This window comes from Euwallacea similis, chromosome 15, assembly GCF_039881205.1.
Source record: "Euwallacea similis isolate ESF13 chromosome 15, ESF131.1, whole genome shotgun sequence".
Classification (NCBI taxonomy): Eukaryota; Metazoa; Arthropoda; class Insecta; order Coleoptera; family Curculionidae; genus Euwallacea; species Euwallacea similis.
In genome coordinates this window covers 16,603-37,241 of record NC_089623.1, presented here as the reverse complement: position 1 = coordinate 37,241, position 20,639 = coordinate 16,603, and the positions used below count along the sequence as shown (strand labels likewise).

Genomic DNA, 20,639 nt, shown 5'->3' with positions numbered 1-20,639 from the left:
AATGTAGAAATTAACTTAAAAGTGTGCGTTAAATGAAAATGTGGAATTTAAAATTGAAAAGCAAAATACAAAAGTGGTGTCATCTCAGTCGATCGACAGAACATCTGTAGAATTAGGAACTAGGAGGTAAAAAAGAAAAGAAACCCATTGTCGAAGGAGTGTACAGTAATTGTTCACTTTTAATAACTATTCTAGTACTCACAGATTAAATAAATTTGTCTTTTTTCTAACGCAATGAAAACTTATTTATGGTAGCGTCTTAAAGCAGCTTTTTGATAACGATCATATTGTTTTGACTCACCTTGTACTTGTAATTGAAAGTTATCTAGTGTGAGTTGCAAGATTGGTGAGATTCCAATACTTTTGTGTTAAATTAATGATATTGAATATTAGATTCATTGTGGAAACGTAGGTACTATAGTTGTCTGTCTCTTCCTTTCAGCACAAGAATTGCAGCTAAAAGATGTGAAATTGTAGTTCTACTTTGAATGCAGCGAAAAAGATTGTACCATATCTAGGAAAGTGCAAGTTGCCTGGTGGTGGAAGTATTCCTGACAGCGACAGAAAAAGGTAGGAATTTAAAATTTTTATAGTGTTAGATGTGAATGAGAGTCACCATGCAATTGATGAAAATAATCCTTATCAAAGAAATAATTTATATTCAAAATTAATTGAATAAATATTACAACAGTGAGTTAATTTGAAAACGCCCCACTTTTGATATTTCTGGGATGATAGAAAATGTGTTAATATACAAAAATAAATGGATTTTATTTTCAAGAGGGATGTTTTTTTGGATTTTTTAAATTAAATTGGAAGTACTTTTTAGTAGGGGTGGAAAAAACCACTAAGATTTAAATTGGGAATTTGAAATGGGTAGCAAGGTTGAGTGATATCTAATTTGAAAGGTTTTTTGGGAAAAATGATAATTGTTAAATAAGAATAAAGTGAATTATTTTTAAAGTTTGATATTTATAGAAGCTTTTACTTGAATTCTTTGCATTTAGTTATAATTTTTCCAGGTAAGTTCACTTAAGGCTTGTTGTGAATTATTATATAGATGTCACATTTAATTTATTTTTTTACTTTTTTGTAGTAAGACTTTAAAAGTGAGTAGAATAATTACTTTTAAGAACCTTTCATGCCAATATAGGTTCATAAACGTTTTGTTTTAAAGATATTGGGTGTGGAAAATGTTAGAAGAAATTTTAATTATTTTTCTTAACTTTCTTAAAATAAATTTACCTATGAAATATTAACGTTTTATCGTAATTATTATTTGAGTGTTATGGATCAGGAATATGTAGTAATTTAAGATAGAAAATAGACTACATATTATTTTTAAGGAGATTCCGTAGGTATTAATATTTAATTTTTTAGATGATTTTAATATGTATATAAGATAAGAACACATAGTGCAAAGGTACTAATGATTTTTATCACGATACAGGAGTTATGTGTATAAAATAGAATTGTAAATTTGGAATTGCTTGATGCATACGTTATGTGAAATAATCGTGTTTAAACAATGGGTATTCATAGCAGGACCAATTAGGATTAAATGGTGGATGCGAAAGAAGAGAGATTTTTCTGTGTGGCGCCATCTGGGAGTCTGCGTTGCAAGTTTCTTCTTTGTGTGGTTTTGCAGATTTCTTTTTCGTGTGTTTTTGCAGATTTCTTCTTCGTGTAAACTTGTAGATTTCTTGTTTGTGGTAATTTTCTGTACATCGTGCATGACAATGATGACATTTTTTAAATAATTGTGTTGTAAGAGTTTTTCGTTTGTTTATTTATATCGAAATGTGGAAATTAACAAATTAACTTAAAAGCGTGCGTTTGAAAAGAAAATGTGGAATTTAAAATTGAAAAGCACAACAATAAAAGTGGTGTCATCTTAGTCGATCCATAGAATATCCGTGGAATTAGAAATTAAGAGGTAAGAAAGAGAAGAAACTCATTGTCAAAGGAGTTTTTAGTAATTGTCAACTTTCAATAACTATTGTAGTATTCGCAGATTAGATAAATTTGACTTTTTTCTAACGCAAGGAAAACTTATTTTGGGTACCGCCTTAAAGCAGCTTTTTGATAAAGATCATACTGTTATGATTCAACTTGTACTTGTAATTTGAGGTTGTCTAGTGTCGAGTTGCAAGATTGGTGAGATCCCAATATTCTTGTGTTTAACTAAAGCTATTGAATATTATATTCTTCGTGTAAAACGTATGTACTATAGTTGCCTCTCTTTTCTTTTCAGGACAAGAACCGCAGCAAAAGGATGTGAAATTGTGTGTGCGTGTGTGTGTCCACTCGGAATGCAGTGAAATGATTGTGTCATCTCAGAAAGTGGAAACTGTTTGCTGGTGGAAGTATTGCTGATGGCGACAGAAAAAGGTAGGAATTTAAAATTTTTATGGTGTTAGATTTGAAGGAGAGTTACTATGCAACGAAAGAAAATAATTGTTATCAAAGAAGTAATTTATATCGAAAAGAATTGAACGAGTATTACAACAGTGTATTAATTTGGAAACGAACCACTTGATATTTCTGGGATTATAGAAAAGGTGTTAATATACAAAAATAAGAGGATTTTATTTCCAAGAGGGACTTTCTTTTGGGGTTTGGTATTAAATTGCAAATACTTTCTTGTAGGGATGGGAACAATCACTAAGATTTTAAATAGGTTGAGTGATATCTAATTTTTTTATTTATTTTTTTTCGTTTTATTGAAAGGTTTTGGGAAAAAATTATGTTCAAGCCGTAAGGAAGTTTCATTATTAAATGTTTTGGGAAAAATGATGTTTAAACTGTAAAGAAACTTCATTACTAAATGTTTTGGGAAAATATGATGTTTTGTCATTAATGGTATGGAAGAAAAATTGTTTATTAAGATATGAATTATTCTAAAGGGCCTTTATTATTTGTTGAATAAGAATAAAGTGAATTGTTTTTAAAGTTTGATATTTATAGAAGCTTTTACTTGAATTTGCTTGCAAGTAGTTATAATTTTTGCAGGTAAGTTTGCTTAAGGTTTTTGTGATTTATCATACAGCTTTTACCTCGATTTGTTCTTTTGCTTTTTTGTAGCAGGACTTTAAGAGTGCATAGAATAATTACTTGGAAGAACATTTCATACCAACATAGGCTCGTAAACGTTTGGTTTTGAAGATATCGGGTGTGGAAAATTTTAGAACAATGAGGTTATTTTCATAACGTTCATAAATTAAAATTACCTATGTACTATTAAAGTTTTGTTACAAAAAGGTGGGCCACCGTATTTAGTATTTCATGGTGTGTTTTATTATTGCAAGTTCTAAAATTGAAGGAATTCTAACCTAGATGAGGATTCGCGGTTTTTTTGCGACGTTGCCAGTTCCTCCCTTTTCTCCCAAAAGGAAAATGAATTATTTAATTTTCATTTCATCTTTGAATTTCACGGTTAAATAGCACATTTAACAAATTCATGGCTCAGGGAAATTATTTATTATCATATTTTAAATAGGAAAAACCATCCCCGAGGTGTTTCAGGCAGTAAATGTGTTAAAAAACACCTAATAAACCGATGATGTATCAATTATTACTATTGGGTCATGAGTATTTGCATTTATTCGATTTAAATGGATTTTTTTAATAATTATGAAAATTTGGAAACAAAAACACGTGTAGTAAAGGATACCGCTGAAGGAACGGTAATAATTGATACATGATGGATTTATTAGTGGTTTTTTAACACATTTACTGCCCGAAACAACTCGGGGGTGGTTTTGTCTAATTGAGATATGATCGAATGTGCTATTTCACCGTGAATTTGGGGAAGGTGTGAAAATGATTTTGAGAGAAAGGAGGGAATTAGGAAATTTTTGCAGGGGAAACTGGGGATTTTGATCCGGGTTAGAATTTCTTAAATTTTTAGGATTTCTTGCACAAGCCGGCAACACTGTACGGCACCGGGCCCAAAGAGGGCCCGGACAAAGTGACGGACGCGACGCAAAGTTACGTGGAGGCGATTGGCCTCCAGGTAACTTGGCGAGGAGTCGGCCAGTTTGGCCGACCCCTCTTTGGGGGTCTTCAACCTCGTTTTTCGGATTCGGCAGAACGACAACGTCGACATATCGGAGTCATCCCCTTAGAGAGCGGGGGAACGCGGGAATTATTCATGGGGCCAGCATGAATAAGGCCTTTGTTCCCGGCGCTTTCCGAAAAGATGGCGGCGACATGCGCCGCTACCGTTAACTGGTCTCGAATCCCGAGTAGATGAAGACGATGGGAATCGTCAAAAGCGCGAATGTCTATACACTTAATTTTCTGGAAGCGGTAGGGTTTTCGCGTGGCTCCATCTTTTAGTTGTCGGAAAAGGAAGTTAAAATTGTAAAAGACGAGAATGAGATAACCTCGTGGATTGTCAAGAGTGTCTGGAAAAAGTAAATGAAGATGTAAAATTTTGGAAGTTAATTATTAAAAAATAAAAGAATTGATTATCTACTGGATTCAAGATTAGAAGATTGCGATCCACAAATTTACAAAGTAAGAAGAAAGTAAAGAAATACTGGATTTTTCCATAAAATTTACTCTAACAGTGGAATTTGAAATGGTACCGTGGATGGAGAAATATTATAACAAAGAGGTAAATTAAGGATCTAAGAGCATACATTTCTAGGAAGCAAACGGAGGGACGTATTAAAAAAGGGAACACAGAAAGAGTGGGTCTGGAACAAGTACCTTTTTGGTTAGGTTTACGAGCACGAGATTAGTAGTGAGGATTTTAAAGAGAAAACCTAAAAGGATGGACCGAACGTTTAACCTACACATTAGGAAGAAAGAAGGTCGGTTGCTCCTCAGATTTGATATAAATAAGATTAAACCATTAAGATTATAGAGGATTTTCTCGACAGATCAACAATGACCAAGGAGCCAGAGGTAGACACACTTAACTTTATCCAAAATTTGTAAGGAAAGTTGGATTATTGCTCATATTCATCGATAGGAAAGACACATTTTTGAGTGGAGGACCGAAAAGAATCTAGGTTAAGAGCAAAAAGATACCAAGGTAGTACATTGTAGCTTTATCGAAGAATAGTGCTTTATTTATTTCTTCTTAGCGAAAAGGATATGATTTATAAGGGAAGGAAAGAGGGTGGTTACTTGGATACATGGAATTTTGAAAGACAAAAATAGGAAATTACAAGAACAGCAAAAGTGAAAATGATCGAATAAGCTGACTGGGGCCGAGTAAAGGGAAAAAGAAAGGCAGCCAAAGTATTTTTTCATCAGGAAGGAGATATCGAGATTTGGAGGATTGCAAGTAAGTGGATTATTAGGAGAATGCTTTTTGTCTTAAGAGGAATAGGAATTTCTTAGTTATTTTGATGCATCAGAAGGACATTTGATTAATTTAAAAGGAATTGTGTGAAAAATTGTACCATAACTTATGGATTATTTTGGAATTGAATATTTGAGAAAATAGAGTATTTAATTGGAGCACCGTACTACCGGAAAGGGTAATTTTATTTTGAATTTGTATGTGAGTATAGTAGGTAGGGTGTTTCATGGATATTTGGAAAATTCACCATTATAAGTATTATTTGTCTTATTGGAAATAATTTATTTAAAAGGTAAGAGACAACAGAAGGTATTACACATTGAAGATTAAAATTGATTTATGTAGAAATGGTGAAAATATATTGTTACATTAGTAGATATTGTAGGAAATTAAATTGTGATTATTATTTAAGTGTTATAGGTAAGGAGGATGTAGTAATTTAAGATAGAAAATAGACTATGTGTTTAGTTTTTTAAGGAGACAAAATAGATACATTTCTGTAGCTATTGATATTTAATTTTTTAGACGATTTTAATATTTATATAAGATAAGAAAATATGGTGCAAAGGTATTAGCAATTTTTGTCAAGATACAGGAATTACGTGTATAAAATAGAATTATAAATTTGAAATTGTAGATGTATATGCTATGTGAAGTAATTTTGTTAAGATGTTAGGTATTCATAGTAAGTAAAAGTAGGGATATAGTACAGGATTTCTCAGGGTATTTTTCTTTTGAGGGAGGTAAAAGATACGGAGGGGAGGTAGGTGGAAAAATGTACGAGAAACATGCATATAGAATGTAAAACTTTAAAGAAACACTGGGTAGGATAGCAATTAGGAGTAAACGGTGGATGCGAAAGAAGATGAGAGATTTAAACACAAAAATAGGACTTTATTTGTTATATGGAGGGATAATATAAAGACATGTAAGAAGAACGGGAGGGAATGCAAATAGCTGCATAAAAGAAGAGAGAAATTTGTTAGTAGATTATTTGTTAACAGCAAAGATTATTTCTCCTGGATTTCAAGGATAAGACTAAGAAAGAACAATTATTTCAGAGGGAAGTAAGAAGAGCTTTCAGAAGGAACAAATGAGCAAGCATATTAAAATTAACGATATTAATAAAGGTATTAGGTAACTTATGGAAAACTTGTTTAGAACGATAGAATAAGGGAAGTTATATTATTTTTTTAATTATATTTTATTAGTGTTAGTATGTAGTCATTGTCAACTAGGAGCTTCCTAAAATTGTAGAGGAACTTTAGGGCTTAGAAAAGCCATTGGGGAGATTTTTCTCGGAAGATCTTTGAAAAAACACTGGTTTTTAAGGATAACTTGGGGATTCTGGGACAAAATGGTGAACGAGATATATTCACTGGAATCGTGAAGTTAGGAAAAGTAATTACAGGAAAAAACCGAAATTGTGAGGTCTAAGTGGAATTAGGGACGACGAATTTGGAAGATTTAGTGTTTTGATGTTTTTGAAAATTCCTAAAAAGCTCGGGAAGGGGGTCGGAGCTGGTCAGGGAAGATAAGATTTTTTTCTGAAAGATGAGGAAAATTGGAAAAAGATTTGGAGGAAAAAAGCACTCAAGTGGACCATTCAAGTGAGAAGTACAGATTGCACGGGGGTGCAGTATTCATTGGAGAAGATATAAGAGAGAAGGTGGAAAACAAGATTGGTTTATTTTGAGAAGGGTTTGAACAAGTGGAATCGTGTGTAAAATAAAGGGATGAATTTGGACGATATGGCAAATGAGGTTTTCTTAAGAAAATATTAAAAGGAAGATGGATTATAGAACGTCATAGATTTGAAAGATTTTTAAAGAAATTATTTTAATTGTTTCTAAATTAACATTATGTATGATAATTTTTTATAGTGTTGTTTACGTATAAGTAGGATATTTATTAGTTTTTAACTTTTGTAATTGTAAACTAACGCAAAAGAGATAATAAGAGGGACAGAGGAGGGTAGGTTGACGTAGCCTTTTTAAGATAATAGGATGCTCCACATAATTTACACAGAAGTGGGCCAAGTGTGCAAATTATTGGGATAACATTAAACTGGCACCAACAGGTACTATCACGGTTCTAAAGGATTTATTAGAACTGGGAATTTGCTAGTCTGCTTTTTCGTGTTTTTACTACATTTTATGATTGATTAATATTTTATACTTTGTTTCCTACAGTAGTAGATTCTTTATGTAGTCTACACACTGTGCTGGTGAGATATAATTTGTATTATTTCGGAATTTTATTAGTGTTTTAGCCTTTTGTGAGATAGAAAAGTAGGACGTATGTTCTATTTTAATTATACAGGGTATAGGGAAATAACTTTGTCAAATTTAATCGACGATCGAGAACATTATTTGGAACGAAGAGTTCTTTTGAACAGGAAAGAGAAACGTTTGTAAATTGACGAATTATTATTTAGAATTAGAAAATTAGAATGGCTAACCCGAACTAACCAGGATTAGAATGGGAAGTACGAAGGTAGCAAAGTTATTTCCCTAACACTGTATATTATATTTACGGCGGGTGCGTGTAATCCTCGGCGAGTTGTGGGATTGACGAAGCTAGAAACGTAACGTTGCTTTTGTATTTAATGAGAAAGTAAAGCAAATAGGGAAATTACCGTGATATTTGAGGAGATTTAATTTTTGGACGTCGTCGTAAAGAAGGGAACTATTAAACTGAGTCATTTAAAATGGCCATTCGAAGTTGAATCATTGGTAGAGTCAGCTGTGGAATTTTACACGAGAGAAATAGAAGATGAAAAGTAGGTCGCAGCGGGATCGTACGAATTTGAACGACAGGGCAGAGTGAGGTTATATTGCTTTATTTATTACTACTTTTAACTTTGAAGATTTCGATTAAACATTTAAGCTATTTTTTAAGAAAAGAGGTCGAATTGTTTAAAAAATGAACAATAATTGTCGAAAATGTCGTCCATTCACTTGAACGTACTAGTTTACCAGAACTTTGATACTTTGGAAGACACGGTCGAGAATTCGTGGGGTGATAACTGCACACTCCCAAATTCGTCGTTTGAGACTTTGATGAAGTGTGCTTATCGTGTAAAAGTGTTATTTTATAAAACTGGGAACAAGAAGCAACCCAGAGGTGTGATGTGCGGGGGCCAAGGTGGGTAGATATGCTTAGTGCACGAACTTATTAAACGATCGATTGACTTCTCGAAGGTAAACTAAGGTTATAAGAGCTGTGGTTATATTATGTTGAACATAACTGTGTGGTAATTTGTCTAAAATGTAAAGCAACTTTTTGATAAAGATGTGATTGTTTTGAGTTAATCGGTACTTGTACTCTGGGGTTATTTAATGTGAGTTGCAAAGATTCCAACGTTCTGGTGTTTAAGTAATGGTATTGAATATTATATTCTTCGTGGAAACCTATGTACTATAGCTGCCTCTCTTTTCTTTCCAGGACAAGAACTGCAGCCAAAGGATGTGAAATAGTGTGTGTGTGTCTGTGTTCGTCCCAAATGCAGTGAAATGATCGTGCCATCTCCGAAAGTGGAAGCTGTTTGCTGGTGGAAGTATAGCTGACGGCGACAGAAAAAGGTAGGAATTTAAAATTTTTATGCTGCTAGATTTGAGGGAGTGTTACTATGCAAAGGAAGAATATAATTGTTATCAAAGAAACAATTTATATTCAAAACGAATCGAAAGAGTATTAAAACAGTGAGTTAATTTGAGAACGAATCACATTTGATATTTCTGGGATTATAGAAAAAGTGTAAATATACAAAAATAAGGGGATTTTATTTTGAAGGGGGACATTCTTTTGGTGTTTTTTTATTAAATTGCAAGTACTTTCTAGTACGAAGGGAAAGAACCAGTAAGAATAAAATTGGAAATTGTAAATAGGTAGCAAGATTGAGTGATACCTTATTTGAAAGGTTTTTTAAAAATTTTTTTGGTTTTCTGGAAAGGTTTTGGGAAAATTGAAGTTTAAGCCGTAAAGAAGTTTCGTTACTAAATGTTTTGGGAAAAAGGATGTTTCCTTATTAAAGGTATCAAAGAAAAATTGTTTATTAAGAAGTTAATTATTCCAAAGGGTCTTTATTATTTGTCGAATAAGAATAAAGTGAATTGTTTTTAAACTTTGATATTTATCGAAGCTTTTACTTGAATTTGCTTGCATGCAGTTATAATTTTTGCAGGTAAGTTTGCTTAAGGTTTTTGTGATTTATGAAACAGCTTTTACCTCAATTTGTTCTTTTGCTTTTTTGTAGTAAGACTTTAAGAGTACATAGAATAATTACTTGGAAGAACATTTCAAACCAACATAGGCTCCTAAACGTTTTGTTTTGAAGATATCGGGTGTGGAAAATTTTAGAACAATGAGGTTATTTTCATAACGTTCTTAAATTAAAATGACCTATGTACTATTAACGTTTTGTTACAAAAAGGTGGGCCAGTGTATTTAGTATTTCATGGTGTGTTTTATTATTGCAAGTTCTAAAATTGAAGGAATTCTAACCTAGATGAGGATTCGCGGTTTTTTTTGCAACGTTGCCAGTTCCTCCCTTTTCTCCGAAAACGAAAATGGATTATTTAATTTTCATTTTATCTTTGAATTTGACGGTTAAATAACACATTTAACAAATTCATTGCTCAGGGAAATTAATTATCATCCTATTTTAAATAGGAAAAACCATCCCCGAGGTGTTTCGGGCAGTAAATGTGTTAAAAAACACCTAAGAAACCGAAGATGTATCAATTATTACTATTAGGTCATGAGTATTTGCATTTATTCGATTTAAATGGTTGTTTTAATAATTATTATGAAAATTTGGAAACAAAAACACGTGTAGTAAAGGATACCGAGGAAGGAATGGTAATAATTGATACATGATTGATTTATTAGTGGTTTTTTAACACATTGACATGACTGCCCGAAACAACTCGGGGGTGATTTTGTCTAATTGAGATATGATGATGAGTGAATTCCCGGTTTGGGGAAGGTGTGAAAATGATTTTGAGAGAAAAGGGGGAATTGGGAAATTTTTGCAGGGGAAACTGGGGATTTTGATCCGGGTTAGAATTTCTTAAATTTTTAGGATTTCTTGCACAAGCCGGCAACACTGTACGGCACCGGGCCCAAAGAGGGCCCGGACAAAGTGACGGACGCGACGCAAAGTTACGTGGAGGCGATTGGCCTCCAGGTAACTTGGCGAGGAGTCGGCCAGTTTGGCCGACCCCTCTTTGGGGGTCTTCAACCTCGTTTTTCGGATTCGGCAGAACGACAACGTCGACATATCGGAGTCATCCCCTTAGAGAACGGGGGAACGCGGGAATTATTCATGGGGCCAGCATGAATAAGGCCTTTGTTCCCGGCGCTCTCCGAAAAGATGGCGGCGACATGCGCCGCTGCCGTTAACTGGTCTCGAATCCCGAGTAGAAGAAGACGAAGGGGGTCGTGAAAATCGCGAATGTCTATACGCTTGTTTCTTTGAAAGCGGTGGGTTTTTCGCGTGGCGCCATCTTTTAAGGGTTCGGAAAGGTAGTTAAAACGGTAAAAGACGAGAATGGGATAACCTCTCAGATCGTCACGAGTATTCCGAAAAAGTAAATAAAGATGTAAAATTTTGGACGTTAATTATTAAATAATAAGAAAATTGATTATCTGCGGGATTCAAGATCAGAAGATTGGGATCCAGAAATTTCCAGAGTGAGAAAAAGTAAAGAAATACTGGATTTTTGGATAATATTTACTCTAACAACGGAATTGGAAATGGTACCGTGGATGGGAAAATATTACAACAAAAAGGTAAATTAAGGACTTAAAAGCATACATTTCCAGAAAGCAAACAGAGGGAGTTATTAAAAAACAGAACACAGAAAGAAATGGTCTGGAACAAGTACCTTTTTGGTTAGGTTTACGAGCAGGAGATTAGTAGTGAGGGTCCTCAAAGGAAAACCTAAGAGGTTAGATCGAAAGTTTATCCTAGATCTTAGGAAGAAAGAAGGTGGGTTGCTCCACTGATTTGATATAAATAAGATACACCATTAAGATTATAGTGGATTTCCTCGACAGATCAACAATGACGAAGGAGCCAGAGGTAGACACACTTAACTTTATCCAAAATTTGTAAGGAAAGTTGGATTATTGCTCATATTCATCGATAGGAAAGACACATTTTTGAGTGGAGGACCGAAAAGAATCTAGGTTAAGAGCAAAAAGATACCAAGGTAGTACATTGTAGCTTTATCGAAGAATAGTGCTTTATTTATTTCTTCTTAGCGAAAAGGATATGATTTATAAGGGAAGGAAAGAGAGTCGTTACTTGGATACATGGAAATTTGAAAGACAAAAATTGGAAATTACAAGAACAGCAAAAGTGAAAATGATCGAAAAAGCTGACTGTGGCCGAGTAAAGGGAAAAAGAAAGGCAGCCAAAGTATTTTTTCACAAGGAAGGAGATATCGAGATTTGGAGAATTGCAAGTAAGTGGATTATTAGGAGATCGCTTTTTGTCTTAAGAGGAATAGGAATTTCCTAGTTATTTTGATGCATCAGAAGGAAATTTGATTAATTTAAAAGGAATTGTGTGAAAAATTGTCCCACAACTTATGGATTATTTTGGAATTGAATATTTGGAAAAATAGAGTGTTTAATTAGAGCACCGTACTACCGTAAAGGGTAATTTTATTTTGAATTTGTATGTCAGTACAGGAGGTAGGGTGCTTCATGGATATTTGGAAAATTCACCATTATAAGTATTATTTGACATAATTTGTTTAAAAGGTGAGATAACAGGTGTTATTATAAATTGAAAATTAGAATTTATTTGTATACACATAGTGAAAGTATATTATTTTTGAATTAGTAAATATTGTAGGAATTGTGAATTACATTATGATTATTATTTAAGTGTTAAGGATAGAAAGTAAACTGGATATATTATTTTTTATAGGAAAAAACTAGGTACATTTTTGTAAGTGTTGATATTTAATTTTTTAGATGATTTGAATATTTATACAAGATAGGAAATGATAGTGGTAAGGTACTAATAATTTTTGTGAGCATATAGAAATTATGTGTATAAACTCGAATTGTAAATTTGAAATTGTAGATGTATATGCTAAGTGAAGTAATTGTATTAAAATATTAGGTATTCATAGTAAGTAAAGGTAGGGAAATAGTACTGGATTTCTTAGGGTATTTTTCTTTTGAGGGAGTGGAAAAATGTACGAGAAACATGCAAACAGAAAGTAAAACTTCAAAGAAACTGGATAGGATAGCAATTAGGTGTGAAGGGTGGATGCGAAAGAAGAGTAGGAATTTAAACATAAGAATAGGACTTTATTTATTATATGGAAGGATAATACGAGCATTTGTAAGAAAAATGGGAATGAATGAGAAAGAATGTATATTAGAAAAGTAGAATTTGCCAGTAGGTCATTTATGTATTTATAGTTCATAAGAAAGTAAAGATTGTTACTTTTGAATTTTAACAGTAGAGGTGAGGAAGAACTTATGTATATTTGAGAGGTAAATAAGAGGAGCTTTAGAAGGAACAAATGAAAACGTACATTAAAATTAGTGATATTAATAAGGGTATTAGATAATTTACGGAAAACCTATTTGGAATGATAGAATAAGGGAAGTTATTACTTTATTATATTTTATTAGTATTAGTAAGTAGTGATTGTGAACTGGGAGCTTCTTAAAATTCCAGAAGAGCTTTTGCAGGAGCTAGAAAAGCTATTTGGGCAATTTTTCCTGGAAGATCTTTGGAAAAACACTGTTTTTTCAGGATAACTTGGGGAGTCTTGGACAAAATGGTGAACAGGATGTTTTGACTGAAATTGTGGAGTCAGGAAAATTGACTATGGGAAAAAACCGAGATTGTGGAGTCCTAAAAGGGGTCTAATTGGAACTAGGGATGATTAATTTAGAGGATTTAGGGATTCGGTGCTTTTAAAAATTTGTAAGAAGTTCAGGAAGGAAGGGAAATGGTCGGTGGAGATAAGATTTTTTCCTGAAAGAGGAGAACTGGAAAAAGACTTGGAGGAAAAAAGCATTAGGCAAGTGAAGCGAGAAGTAGAGATTGGAGTACGAAGGTGCAGTAGTCATTGTATAAGACAGGAGAGAAAAGACAACTAAGAAGATTGGTTTATTTCGAGGAGAGTGGGGAAAGTGATAGGATGAATTTGAACGATAAGGGGAAAGAGGTCTTCTTAAGAAGACATTAAAAGGAAGATGGATTATAGAACATTAGAGATTTTAAGGATTTTTAAAGAAATGGTCTTAATTATATCTAAATTAGAATACTATTTAGGGATAAGTAGGATATTTATTAGTTTTTAACTTTTGTAAATGTAACATTGAAAGAGACAGTTAAGGGGACAAAGAAGGGTAGGTCGACGTAGCCTTTTTAAAATGATAGGACGCTCCACATAATTTGCACACAAGTGGGCCAAGTGTGCAAATTATTGGGGTAACATTAAACTGGCACTAGCAGGTACTTTCACGGTTCTAAAGGATTTATTAGAACTGGGAAAGTTGCGACGGTAGAGACAAAAAGAGGTGGCGAGTTTGCTAGTTTGTGTTTCTATGCTTTTGAAGAAACACGGGAAAGTATTTTATATTTGTGCGTTTTATACATTATTTTTAAATCGAAGAATTTTTTCACGAGTGCTTTGGTCTTTCGTTAGAGAGATTATCATTTTATTTTAATTATACATGGTGTCGGGGAAATAACTTCGGAATAGGAAAGAGGAAGAAGATTCGTAAACGTAACTATTTTGATTTCTTTGGAAAAAGAGAGACACATTTGAAGAATTGGCAATGTGTCTTTTAGTTTGTTTCATTTGGATACTTGTTTAGAAAAGGAGAAATCAAAGTAGGAAAGTTATTTCCCTAACACTCCGTACAATTAGGATAAGTGGGTGTCATCGTTAGTTACTTGTGAAGGACGACGAAATTAATATTAAATTGCAACATTGCTTTTATAAGCAAGGAGACGAGGAAGTAACGAAAAGAAAGAGGACGGGATGATTCCCGCGCATTTTCGGAAGTTATCGTACCGAGGGAACCATCAGAACCGACATCTGCACCGAAAATTGACGTTCGAAGTTTGCACGAGAGAAACGGAAGACGAAAAGTAGGTCGCGAGGAACGCATCGCGTAGCTCGACCATTTTCTGTCAAAAAGAACTTTTTGACAGAGCGGAGAGAGGTTACGTCGCCATATTTACTTTGTATTTCGAAGACGTTAAGGCGTATGACTAATTTTTAACAAAATTAGTCTAATCGTTCGACAAATGAACAATAATTGTAGAAAATGTCGTCCATTCACTTGAACGTACAAATTTACCAGAACTCCGATACTTTCGAAGACATCGCGGAGAACCGGTGGGGTGATAACTGCACACTGCTCAAATTCGTCCTTTGAGACTTTGATTAGGTGTGCTTACGGTGTAAAAGTGTTATTTTATAAAACTGGGAACAAGAAGCAACTCACCCAGGGGTGTCAGGTGGGTAAATATGTTCGGTACAGGAACTTATTAAAGGAATGACTACATTCTCGAAGACAAACTAAGGTTATTCGAGCTGTGGATGAAGGAATTTGTCTAACAAATAAAGCAGCTTTTTGATAAAGATGTGATAGTTTTGAGTCAACCGGTACTCATATTCTGAGGTCATGTAGTGAGATTTGCCACGATGAAATGTAAAGATTTCAAAGTTCTCATGTTTAAGGATATTGAATATTAAATTCTTCGTGGAAAGTATGTGCTAAAGTAGCCTCTCTTTTCCTTTCAGGACAAGAACTGCAGCCAAAGGATGTGAAATTGTGTGTGTGTGTGTCTACCTCGAATGCAGCGATAAAGATGGTGTGATCTGGGAAAGTGCAAGGTGTCCAGTAAAGAAAGTTTTCCGAAGGCAACAGAAAAGGTAGGAATTTAAAATTTTTATTGTGTCAGATTTGAGGGTTAAGCAGTTGAAGAAAATAATATTGAAAAGAATTGGAAAGAGTATTCTAACAGGGTGTTAATTTGAAAACGAACCATCTCTGATATTTCTAGGGTTATAGGAAAAGTGTAAATATACAAAAATAAGTGGATTTTATTTTCAAGGGGGATTTTGTTTTGGGGTTTTGTATTAAATTGCAAGTACTTTTTGGTAGGGGTGGGAAGAATCACTAAGATTTTAAATAGGTGAAGTGATACCTAATTTTTTAAAGAATTTTTTGTCTTTTTATTAAAAGTTTTGGGGAAAAATGATATTTAAACAGTAAAGAAGCTTCGTTACTAAATGTTTTAGGAAAATTGATGTTTAAACAGTAAAGAAGTTTCGTTAAGAAAGGTTTTTGGGAAAAATGATATCTAAAGAGTAAAGAAGCTTCGTTACTAAATGTTTTGGGAAAAAGATGTTTTCTTATTAAGGGTATCCAAGAAAAATTGTTTATTAAGATGTTAATTATTCCAAAGGGCCTTTATTATTTGTGGAATAAGAATAAAGTGAATTGTTTTTAAAGTTTGATATTTATCGAAGCTTTCACTCGAATTTGCTTGCATGCAGTTATAATTTTTGCAGGTAAGTTTGCTTAAGGTTTTTGTGATTTATGATACAGCTTTTACCTCGATTTGTTTTTTTGCTTTTTTGTAGCAGGACTTTAAGAGTACATAGAATAATTACTTGGAAGAACATTTCAAACCAACATAGGCTCGTAAACGTTTTGTTTTGAAGATATCGGGTGTGGAAAATTTTAGAACAATGAGGTTATTTTTATTTATAACGTTCTTAAATTAAAATGACCTATGTACTATTAAAGTTTTGTTACAAAAAAGTGGGCCACAGTATTTAGCTTAGTATTGCATGGATGTGTTTTTATTATTGCAAGTTCTAAAATTGAAGGAATTCTAACCTAGATGAGGATTCGCGGTTTTTTTTGCGACGTTGCCAGTTCCTCCCTTTTCTCCCAAAACGAAAATGAACGATTTAATTTTCATTTGATCTTTGAATTTCACGGTTAAATAGCACATTTAACAAATTCATTGCTCAGGGAAATTATTTATCATTCTATTTTAAATAGGAAAAACCATCCCCGATGTGTTTCGGGCAGTAAACGTGTTAAAAAACACCTAATAAACCGAAGATGTATCAATTGTTACTATTGGGTCATGAATATTTGTATTTACTCGATTTAAATAGATCTTTTGACAATTATTATGAAAATTTCGAAACAGAAACAAGTGTAGTAAAGGATACCGATGAAGGAACGGTAATAATTGATACACGATCGATTTATTAGTTTATATAGGTTTTTTAACACATTTACTGCCCGAAACACCTCTGGGGTGGTTTTGTCTAATTGAGATATGATCGAATGTGCTATTTCACCGTGAATTTGGGGATGGTTTAAAAAACATGATTGAGAGAAAAGGGGGGAATTGGGAACTGTTGGCAGAGGAAACTGGGGATTTCGATCCGGGTTAGAATTTCTTAAAATTTTAGGATTTCTTGCACAAGCCGGCAACACTGTACGACACCGGGCCCAAAGAGGGCCCGGCAAAGTGACAGACGCGACGCAAAGTTACGTGGAGGCGATTGGCCTCCAGGTAACCTGGCGAGGAGTCGGCCACTTTGGACCGACCCCTCTTTGGGGGTCTTCACCCTCGTTTTTCGGATTCGGCAGAACGACACCGTCGAGAACACATCGGAGCCATCCCCTAGAAAGCGGGGGAACGCGGGAATCTTTCATGGGGCCAGCATGAAAGATGCCTTAGTTCCCGGCACTTTCCGATAAGATGGCGGCGACATGCGTCGTTGCCGTTAACTGGTCTCGAATCCCGAGTAGATGAAGACGAAGGGAATCGTGAAAATCGCGAATGTCTATACGCTCGTTTCTTTGGAAGCGGTGGGTTTTTCGGGTGGCTCCATCTTTTAAGGGTTCGGAAAGGAAGTTAAAACGGTAAAAGACGAGAACGGGATAACCTCTCGGATCGTCACGAGTATTCCGAAAAAGTAAATAAAGACGTAAAATTTTGGACGTTAATTTATTAAAAAATAAAAGAATCGATGATCTACGGGATTCAAGATGAGAAGATTGGGATCCAGAAATTTACTCTGTAACAGAGTAAGAAAAAGTAAAGAAATACCGGAATTTTGGATAATATTTACTGGAACAGTGGAATTCGAAATGGAAACGTGGATGGGGAAATATTACAAAGAAAGAGGTAAATTAAAGACCTAAAAGCAAACATTTACAGGAAGCAAACGGAGGGGCTCACGGAAAAACAGAACACAGAAAGAAAGGGTCTGGAGCAAATACCTTTTAGGTTAGGTTTACGAGCACCAGATTAGTAGTGAGGTTCTTCAACAGAAAACCTAGCAGGAAGGATCGAACATTTAACCTACAAATTAGGAAGAAAGAAGGTGGGTTGCCCCACAGTTTTGACATAAAAAGATGGAACCATTAAGATCATAGTGGATTCCCTCGACTGATCACCAATGACGGAGGGGCCAGAGATATAGACAAGGAACTTTACCAAAAACTGGTATCGAAAGTTGGATTATTGCCCAAATTCAAGGATAGGAAGGATAGATTTTTCACCGGAGTAGTCGGATTCAAAAGAACTTAAGTTAAGGGCAAAAAGATAGCAAGGTAGTACTTTGTAGTTTTATCGAAGGACAGTGGTTTATTTATTTCCTCTTAGCAAAAAGGATAAGATTTATAAGGGAAGGAAAGAGGAAGCTCACTGATATAGATTCTTGGAACTTTGGCAAGAGAGAAGTAGGAAATTACGAGAACAGCAAAAGTGAAAATGATCGAAGAAGCTGACTGGGGCCCAGGAAAGGGAAAAAGATAAGGGCCAAAGTATTTTTTCACAAGGAAGGAGATTGTGAGATTTGGAGGATTGCAAGTAAGTGGAACATTACGAGATTGCTTTCTTATGTTAAGAAGAATAGGAATTTGCTTGTAGTTAATAAGTAATTTGTGAGTTTAATTTTGAAAGTTAATTAAGAATTTTCTAGTGTCTAGTGATGTATCAGAAAGATATTTGATTAATTTAAAAGGAAATGTGTGAAAAATTGTACCATAACTTATGGATTATTGTGGAATTGTAATTTGAGAAAGTAGAGTAGAGTATTTAATTGGGGCACCATATTACTGTAAAGGGTGATTTTATAAGTTACTACAGTAGGTAGGGTGTTTGATTGGTATTTGGAAATGTAAGGTGAAAGATTCACCATTATAAGTATTATTAGAAATAATTGAGGATTAGATTTTATTTATATAAACATAGGAAAAGTATATTATTTTTAAATTAGTAGATATTGTAGGAATTGTGAATTACATTGTGATTATTATTTAAGTGTTAGGGATAAAGATGTAGTACTTTAGAATAGAAAGTAAACTGGATGTATTATTTTTTATAGGAAAAACTAGGTACATGATTTGTAATTGTTTAGAAGATTTGAATATTTATATCAGATAGGAAAGCATAGTGTAAAGGTACTGGTGATTTTTGTGAAGGTACAGGAATTATGTATTTAAAAGAGAATTGTAAATTTGAAATTGTCGATGCATATGTTAGGTGAAGTAATTCTGTTAAGATATTAGGGGTGTTCATAGTAAGTTTAAGTAGGTAGGGACATAGAAAAGGACTTTTTAGGCAATTTTTCTTTTGAGGGAGGAGATGTAGGTGGAAAAATGTAACAGAAACATGCAGATAGAATGTAAAACTTGAGAGAAATTGGAAAAGATAGGAATTAGAAGTAAATGGTGGGTGCGAAAGAAGAGGAGGGATTTAAACATAAGAATAGGACATTATTTATTATATGGAAGGATAACTTGAGCATATGTAAGAAAATAGGAAGGAATGTATATTACAAAAGTAGAATTTGCCAGTAGGTCATTTATGTATTTATAGTTAATAAGAAAGTAAAGATTATTTCTTGTGAATTTTAAGGATAAGAGTAAGAAAGTACATGTATTCCAGAGGGAAGTAATTAGAGCTTTTAGAAGGAACATGTAAATTAAAATTAGTGATATTTATAAGGGTATTAGGTAACTTGTGAGAAACAAGTTTGGAGGGATAGAATAAGGGAAGTTGCATTATTATATTTCATTAGTATTAGTAAGTAGTCATTAGATATGTGTCAGCTAGGAGCTTCCTAAAATTGTAGAGGAACTTTAGGGCGTAGAAAAGCCATTTGAGGAATTTTTCCCGGAGGATATTTGGAAAAAAGTCTGTTTTTAAGCAATACTTGGGGATCCTTGGACAAAATGGTGAACGGAATTTATTCATGGAAATTGTGAGGTCTTAGAAGGGATGTAACCGGAATTAAGGAAGAAGAACTTGGGAGATTTAGCAAAGGGGAGAATTTGAAAGAGGCTTAGGAAGGGCCGGAACTGGTGAATGGAGATAAGATTTATTCTGAAAGATGAGGAAAAAGACTTGGAAGGAAAAAGCATTTCCAGCAGTGGACAAGTCAAGTGAGAAGTAGAGATTGGAGCACTGTGGTGCAGTATTCATTGGAGAAGAGAAGAGATAAGAAAAAAGGTGGAAAATATGATTGGTTTATTTTGAGTATAGTGGGCAAAGTGATAAGATGAATTTAAACGATATAGCGAATAAGGTCTTCTTAAGAAAGCATTGAAAGGAAGATGAATTTGAGCGATTTTTAAAGAAATGGTCTTAATTGTTTTTAAATTAAGATATTGTGTATATACGATAATATTTTTATAGTGTTAATTATGTATAAGTAGGATATTTATGTAGACTGAAGGGGCCTTTTTAGGACGCCCCACATAATTTGCACACAAGTGGGCCACGTGTGCAAATTATTGGGGTATTATTAAACTGGCACTACTAGTAGGTACTTTTACGGTTCTAAAGGATTTATTAGAAGTGGGAAAGTTAAGAAAAAGAGAGGTAGGGAATTGCTCGTTTGCTCGTTTACTTTTCCAAATTTGTACTACATTTTATGATTGATTAGTATTTTATACTGTGTTTCCTATAGTAGTAGATTCTTTGTGTAGTTCACGTACTGTGTGGGTGAGATATAACTTGTATTATTTTAGAAATTTATTAGTGCTTTAGTCTTGTGTGAAATAGACTGTTAGGACGTAGGTTCTATGTGAATTGTACAGGGTATAGGGAAATAACTTTGTCAAATTTAACCGACGATCGAGAACTTTATTTGGAAAGAAGAGAAAGGGAAAGAGCAATGTTTGTAAATTGAGGAATTATTATTTAGAATTAGAAAATTAGAAAGGCTAACCGGAACTAACCACGATTAAAATAGGTAGTAGAAAAGTAGCAAAGTTATTTCCCCAACAC

The 20,639-nt window shown here is 33.9% G+C and overlaps 1 long non-coding RNA gene across 2 annotated transcripts; it reads left to right on the top strand.

The window, feature by feature from the left end:
- The first annotated feature begins 10,842 nt into the window (after positions 1–10,842).
- Positions 10,843–11,761, top strand: LOC136413856 (uncharacterized). Of its 2 annotated transcripts, none has more exons than XR_010752500.1 (3): positions 10,843–11,312; positions 11,381–11,535; positions 11,588–11,761. It is a non-coding gene; the product is annotated as an uncharacterized lncRNA (long non-coding RNA). The 2 variants fall into 2 exon arrangements; XR_010752499.1 differs by having other exon boundaries at positions 11,365–11,535.
- The last annotated feature ends 8,878 nt before the right edge of the window (positions 11,762–20,639 follow it).